The 7,759-nt window shown below is 50.8% G+C and overlaps 1 pseudogene; it reads left to right on the forward strand.

Moving 5' to 3' along the window:
• Positions 1-5,886: 5,886 nt before the first annotated feature.
• Positions 5,887-6,861, forward strand: LOC109673955 (zinc finger translocation-associated protein-like; annotated as a pseudogene).
• The last annotated feature ends 898 nt before the right edge of the window (positions 6,862-7,759 follow it).

The raw sequence follows: 7,759 nt of genomic DNA on the forward strand, positions 1-7,759 counted from the left end.
ATTTATTGGAAAATATGAGGCTCTAATGTTTACTGCACAAGTCAGAAGGCAGGATTTGAAAATGGGGGAGTGGAAAGCTGATCCAGTGTGGTCCAGGGTGAAAACTCATGGAATGGGGAATGAGAAGAAAATGTAATAGAGACATGATGGAAGTGTTCCTAGGTACAGCCTTTTCTGTAAACACAGGCAATCATGAATAATACCTGGTATCCAAAGAGCATAAGGTCACAGTTTTACATACGTTATCTGTTTTCAGTGGGTCAAGGATTTGAACTCAAGTTTTAGTGCTTACAAAGCAAGCGGTCTACCACTAGAGCCAAAACTCCAGTCCAGTTTTCTCTAGAAATGTTGAAGTGGGGTCTAATGAACGACTAGCCCATTTGGCATTGAACTGAGATCCTTCCAATATCAGTCTGCAAAGTAGCTAGAATTACAAGTGAGAGACACAGGTGCCTGGCTACATTAGCAAGTTTATGATTTTGGGTGCATTCTTAGATGTTGGCTAAGTGAACACTTTGCAACATGTCATCTACTCAGGATTTCTCACTATAGTAAGTATGCTATTTTATATTGAATTCACCAGGGTTAACTAGAGGCATTCCCACACAATTTACATTGATGCCACCTCCTTTTCCTATATGTGTGCATGAGTGTGTACACAAACATTTACACACACACACTACAAAGCTAGGTTGAGAATTTTTCAGCTCTTCACCTTCTACTTCCCCTTGGATATCAGAACTTTTTGCGGGTGGACAGGGTAATACAGTGTAGCCCAGGAAACTTCAATTTCTGGACTGCTGAAATCACAGGTGTGCATCACTGCACCCAGCATAACATCCTGACATGGTTTCCTCTTTCTACCATTTTCTAGAAGACAGAAAAAGAAACCATCATCCAGCTCAGATTTCTTCCACCAAATATCCTTCCTTATCACTTGGAAGTTCTCTACTCCAGAAGTTCTATGACTCAGAAATCATTTAGCCAAATTCTTTGCCACATTGTAGTAAGGATGGCCATTTTCATCCCAGTCTTCAACAAGACATCCTCCCTTCTGAGGCCTCATGGAAGTGGCCTGTGCTGTCTGTATCTCTATCAACATTCTATTCAAAGCCACTTATGTATGAGGACTCAGGCTTTCCCAACAGCTTTTTTCCCCAGGATCTCATCAAAATTGCCCTTCATGTTTGACTCAAAGTAATAATGGCTTCTCCTGTACTCATATCAAAACCACTCCAGCATCTGTCCATAACCCAGTTCCAATGCCACTGCCATGTCAGAGTACTTGTAAGAGCACCCCTCACTTCTCTTTCTTCCATTCAGATTTTGTTGGTCAATATTGTATGCATGTAAAAGAATATCTAAATGTGGGTGGTTTGGTAAAAAATAAGGTTAGCCAGGTTTGAGGATCAGAGCTTAACTAGGAAGCCCAACTCCATTTGAAATCCCAGTACTGCAAAACAAACAAAACAAAAGAAAACCCTAGAAAATTCCTGTCTCACAGTTTTGGTGTTGGGGAAGTTCAAGATCCCATCCTTTTCACCTGCTAAAGATACTCTTCTTCAATCCAACCTCAGAATGAGCTCATGCAAGAGAACTCGAGCTCACTACCACATGCCCTGACTAGAGGGGCATTAATACACAAGGCCCCGACCTCCTCACCTAAATTCTTCTTAAAAGCCCCCACCTCCCAACACTGCTTATAAGCTATTAATGAACAATACAGAGTAAGTGCCTGAGAAGCAGAGTCTGCTGTTAATAAGGCAAATGCAAATGCTACCTGAGAATTCTCTATCCTGAAGCTACCCAGGAGTCCCTTGTCACCATTCATCTCATCAGCATGACAAAGACAGTCTTCACTGCAGAGATTCCAAGGGTCTGAGAACCCCCGGGTCAGAAACCCCAGAATAAGACATCCATAATGTCACATTCAGTGTGTGCCCTCTTTGTGAGCAGGTGGTGTAGTAGGTTCTGGAAAACAGCAGCAATGCGTATGTCCTTTGGCACTGACCCCAAATAGCACCATCTGTTGGGTAACACACTTTTCACATGGATCATTGAAATGGTGGTCTAAGGGCCTCAGAAGGGTTCAACCCACGCTGAGCTAAACTAGCGGAAAGGGCAAAGTGATTCTAGGATGCTTAGGATCTACTATAGGGATAACAAATGGGCCGTGGTGGTGGGGAAGATGGAGGAACAGTTTCCAAAGGGTACACAGAAGATGCAAGTCATCAAGGATAGAGTACCTCATGATAGCCCCCAAGTGGGGAAGTGACAGATGAAAAGAGGGAAAGGGTACATTTGATTGGCTCTTGTCCATCCCAGTTGGACCTCGCACTGGCATCTTTGCATTCTTAGAGGGAAATTCTTTGCAGTTTGGAAATGCATATGAAGTATTTGTTTTGCCTTCCATACATTGTGAGTAAACACAGAAGGAAATCTGGGCCTCTTCTGGTTTCAAGTTCAAATAATTTTATTCTGCGTCTTCATCTCATTTAATTCGTTAACATTAGGGAAATGCAGGTGATCAACCTGGAGTGGGGGCAGAGGCCTGAGGCCAGTAACTTCTGCCTCAGACCCATCTTGAGACTGCACTCCTGGGTTGTTACAATTTAAAAGAACTGGTTTAGGACACCCATGCCTATCCTCAATTTATTAAGAGTCTATTCCAGGCCCTCTCTTAGGCATATTATGTGCAAAATCTTACGTAAGCCTGATAATAACCCTGTTATTAGGAACTCCATTTTACAAAGACAAAGTGAAGAGTCAAGACCAGGCACCAGTGGCTCACACCTGTAATCCTAGCTACTCAGGAGGCAGAGATCAGGAGGATCATGGTTCGAAGCCAGCCCAGGCAAATAGTTCAGGAGACCCTACCTTGAAAAAAAAAACAATGCAAAAAAAAGGACTGGCAGAGTGGCACAAGTGGTAGAACACCTGCCTAGGAAGCATGAGGCCCTGAGTTCAAACCCCAGTATCACCAAAATAAATAAGTATTGTCTGTGAGAAGATGTGTGTAGGTTCTATGCAAATACTATACCTTTTTGTATAAAAGACTTGAGCATATGCATATAGCATATATACTATATTTATATATTAATTCAGATGGTCATCTCTCAGTATCCATGAGTGATTTGTTGCAGGACTTCTCACAAACACTAGGCTCTTGATGCCCATGTCCCTCATGCAGTATTCACACAGAAACTGTGCACACTCTCCCACAGTCTTTCAATCATGTCTAGATGACTTAGGATGCCTAATCCAATATAAATGCTACGTGGAGAGTTGTCATACTGTATTGTTTAGGGAACTATGGCAAGGAAACTGTTTACATGTTTACACAGATGCCAGTCTTTTCAGATGTTTTCAGTCTGCAGTTGGTTGAATGTGAGGATGTGGAACCCATGCATAAATGGTTCACTGTATTTGTTTATATTTATGTCTTCCCTCAAAGTGTAAACGTAGACTGGGGATCTAGTCTAATTAGCTCAATTTTATATCTCTGATTATACCTGGAAAAATATCCGGGGCACACTAGATGCTCAATGAATGTTTGTCAAGTGAATACAGCATGGCACACACTAGGCACTCAATAAAATGATTATTAAATGAATACGGTTTGTCATCCTTTGTCTTATTGATATTTAGTGCTAGAGCCAGGTTGCCTTGTAAGATGTTGAACAGCCTTTGACCTGCTCGATATGGTGCCACATCTATTCCTTTCTCAGTTGTAAAAACCAAAGAGGACTCCAGAAACTTCAAATGTCCCCCAAGGAACCAAGTTACTCCTGGATAAGAACCACTCTATACACGAATGAGGCAAGTATATCTCAAACCATAGGAGTCCTCCCTCTTTTGGTGCCCTTAGTACTTGGTCCAAGTGATGTGTAATTGTACTTGTAAGCTTGCCTGGGTCATGGGATTCTCAATTATCTGACTAAACATTTCTAGGTGTGTTTGTGAGGGAGTTGCTGGAAAACACCAGCATCTGAATTAGTGCAGTGAGTCCACAGCCCTCCCCAATGTGAGTGGACATCTAACATGTTGAGTGACTTAGAATTTTTCAAAGGTAGGATTCATGCTCCCCCTGCCTGTCTGCACAAGCTGGGACTTTGACCTTCTCCCTGAAACCCCTGCTGCTCAGGCCAGATTGGAACCTACACCAGCAGGGGCCAGGCTTTTGGGCATTTGAACTACACCACTGATTTTTCTGGGTCTCCAGTGTGAAGATGGCATTGGGTGGAACTTTGCATCCTCCAAGACTGCATGAACCAATCCTTATAACAAACATATGCCTAATGTCTACCTGTCTTCTATTCGTATATTACTGGTCCTGTGTCTCTGGAGAACCACAGCTAATACTATCCGTATGGTGGTTGGAGCCCCAGTATTTCTCTGTGTCATTTCACTAAGCCTCATGGGAATATCTCAAAGGCTAAGAAGAGCAAAGGATCCCTGTCTACATTCCTCAAATAGGCAATAGAGGCCGTAATTATTAATTTTATATTAAAAATGTGGCATTTACTGAGTGCTTTCTGTGTCCCAGGCACTGTCAATTGCCCTATATAGTAGGTGCTATTTAATTCTGAGAACCATCCTAAAAGGTGTATACATTATAATTAAACCCATTTTCATGATGGGAAACTGAGGCTAGGCAGTAAGATGCAGTTTACAAAAGGTCATTTGCTTTGTCACTGTGCTCATTGCACAGTCCTATCCATAAGTCAGCCCTTCTCTATATCTTGAGTGTCACTTCCTGTGGAGCTGTGGCCATGATGACGAATCATGGGGAACATTCATGGATGCTGTAGCCATAGAGAGGAGTAGTCCTGGATTGTGGGAAGGAAGGTCTGAGCATGACCCTGAGCTGGAGAAGCACTTCTCCCAGTAGTGCCCCTTGCTGGACCACAGGGCTTCTGCTGATGTCCCAGGGCTCTGTCTCACTGAATACCAAAATGGACAAAGTAAAAGCTGTTGACTTCATCTAAGCATTTCCCCATCTGACACCTCTGATTCCAACCCCATCAGGTGGGGTTGGAGGTGTGGCTCAAGAGGTAGAATACCTGCTTAGGATGCACAAAGCCCTGGGCTAAAACCCCAGGATCAGGGACTGCCCCCCCATTACCAAAGTCATCAAGCAAATTCGACATGAAGGCATCCTAAGTACTATTTATTGAAAGTGTGTGTGTGTCAGACACCGCTGTGCAGATCAAAAACACGGTTTCACTGCTACATTCTTACAGGGCAGGTTTAGAAGGGGGATGTGACCTGCCTAAGGACACACGGCAATAGTTAAGAAGCCCAAATTCCACAACTTTGCTTTAACGGCATTAACAAACTTGCAAAAAAAATACTCCAGTTCGGGGCTCCTGCCAGTCGCGTCCTCTCCGGGCCCCGCGCCGAGCTCGCACGGGAGAAGGGAGCCCCTGGCGGGGTCCCCGGCCGCTCCACTGGGCGGTCCCCAGGGAGCGCCGCTGCGGAGAACCCCGCGCTGAGACGCCCCGAGGGGGCGGTGGCCATGAGCCCAGCCTTGATGGAACTGCGCCGCCCTGGACGCGGGCACCCTCGCCACCTCTGTAACCCTTCGGGTGCGGGACTAGAGCCGCGGAGGCGGCGGTGAGGGCCCGCGAGAGCGGCCAGGTCCGTGTTCCTACCGTCCGCAGCGGACATCGGCTGCGGACTCTTCGCCCCCCGCGACTGGCAGGAGGAAATAGCGCGCGACCCCCTTAAGTTTACCCAGGAGCCCTTAAAGGAGCCCCAGGGGCCCCAGACAGGAATCCCCACCCCGGTCCAGTCCGCGCCGCCCAGCGAGCAGCCAGCAGTCCATGCGGCCGGCCGCCCCACGCATGCGCCCAGCGCCCCAAGCCCCGCTCCTCAGCGCAGCGCATGGAGCCCGGCGGGGACACCGGAGCCGGAGTGGCGGCGGTAGGGGCGGCTCCGGGCCAGCAGTGCCCTCGGCATGGGGCCGACAGCTGCTGCTTGCCGCATCGAGCGGCGGCGCGGGGCCCGAGGAGGACGGCGGCGGACAAGATCTTCAGCTAGACGGGGGTGCATTGGGGTCCTGGGGGAGGAGCCCCCTGCCCTTCTCCAGGGCCAGGGGACCAGCATCTTCAGGCAGGAAATACTCAAACCATTGTGAGGCCACGGCCTCGAGGCCTGGAAAGAGTCGCATCCCTGGCCGTGATCACCGGCGCTACTTCCAGGACCACTGGCGGCTGGAGAACCTGCGGGACGTCAACCCCGCCCGGCGTGGCATGGTGTGCGGCAGCTTGCGGGCCACCCGCAAACTCAGCACCATCAAGCGGCACTTCCGCCAGAAGCACCCCTACTCCCTGCACTGGAGTACCTGGGAGAGGAAGTCATCAGCAACAGCTGGGATGCCCACCTGGGGCTGGGGGCCCAGGGGGCTGAGGAGGAGGAGGAGGAGGAGGGGTCAGCCTCCAAGCTTGCCCGCCGAAGGGCCCAGGCGACGTACGTTATCTCCGGTGACTCCGTTGGAGCGGCCCGCCGAGGAAGAGGAGGATGATGGGGACGGCCAGGAGTCCGGGAGCAGCTGCGGAACTACCAGCCGCGCTGGCGGGGCGACACCTACCTGATGGACGACGACGGAGGCCGGCGCGGCCAGGTGTGCGCGGTGTGCGGGGGCGCGCTGGCCACGCTCAAGGTGAGCACCTTCAAGCGGCACATCCTGCAGGTCACCCCTTCTCCATGGACTTCTCTCCCGAGGAGCGCCACACCATCCTGGAGGCCTAGCAGGAGGCGGCGCTGCGCGGTTACGGCCACGAGGGCCTCGGGCCACCCGCCCCGGGGCCGCGCGACGGCGGAGCGGACCCCAAGCCGGGCGCCGGGTGTCAGGCGTAGCCGGCTCGCGGGCCCGGTGGGGCGCGACCCGGCCCTTGGCCTGGGGACCCTCTTGTCCCGCACCAGCGCTTCAGGTGGCCTTGGCAGCCATCGCCCCCCGCGATCCCCCGCTGGCCGGGTCGGGCGGGTCGGAGATTGGGATTGGTGTTCTTCGCCTCTCTGAGGCTGCGACCGCGGACGGCAGCCTTAGGCGGGAGGCGGGGCGCGAGGCTCCCGAGCCCCGCGGCCTGAGCTATGCGCCCGGAGGTCGGGCCGGGGCGGGGCGGGGCGGGGCCGGCTGTGCCACCTCCCGGGCCGCTGCCACGCCCTCCCCATAGGGATAGTGGACCGGATTAGCACTTTTTCCTTTGCTCCTCTTCTGCCCCCAGGGCCTCTGTTTACCCGAAGTTGAATGCTTGTGGTCCAGCGCCTGGTCCGTCTGAGCCCTGGGCACTGGCGGTCGCGGCAGTTTTCTGTGTCCCGCCCCCACCTAAGTCCCTTTTGTCCTCCGTGCACGCGCCCCTGGGTCTCAGCATCCAGGGACTGGGGCCGGACCTCGGCTTCTTTTTCTCTTCCCTGCGGCAGCGCCAGGCCTGTGGGGCGGGTAAGGGCCTCCTCGAGCTCCCAGGCAGGTCCGAAAGGGATCATTCTCCCATGGAGAATAGGTGGCCCCGAGATCAGACCCTTTTTTTGCTCTTTGTATTTTATTTTGAAACTGTGCTTAATGCTATTATATGAAAGGGGGAGGGGCGGGGATAGAGCTGATACAATCACCTTTATGTGCAAATGTCTATTTATTATGCGTGTATCAGAGATAAGCTGTGAGGTGGTGGAGGAAGGACCTAAAGAAGCTAGGACCGAGGTGGGGATTGGAGGACACTAAACGTTCCTTATTCTTCTGGGTCTGTGGCCAGGCCCC

This window comes from Castor canadensis, chromosome 14 (genome assembly GCF_047511655.1).
Source record: "Castor canadensis chromosome 14, mCasCan1.hap1v2, whole genome shotgun sequence".
Taxonomy (NCBI): domain Eukaryota; kingdom Metazoa; phylum Chordata; class Mammalia; order Rodentia; family Castoridae; genus Castor; species Castor canadensis.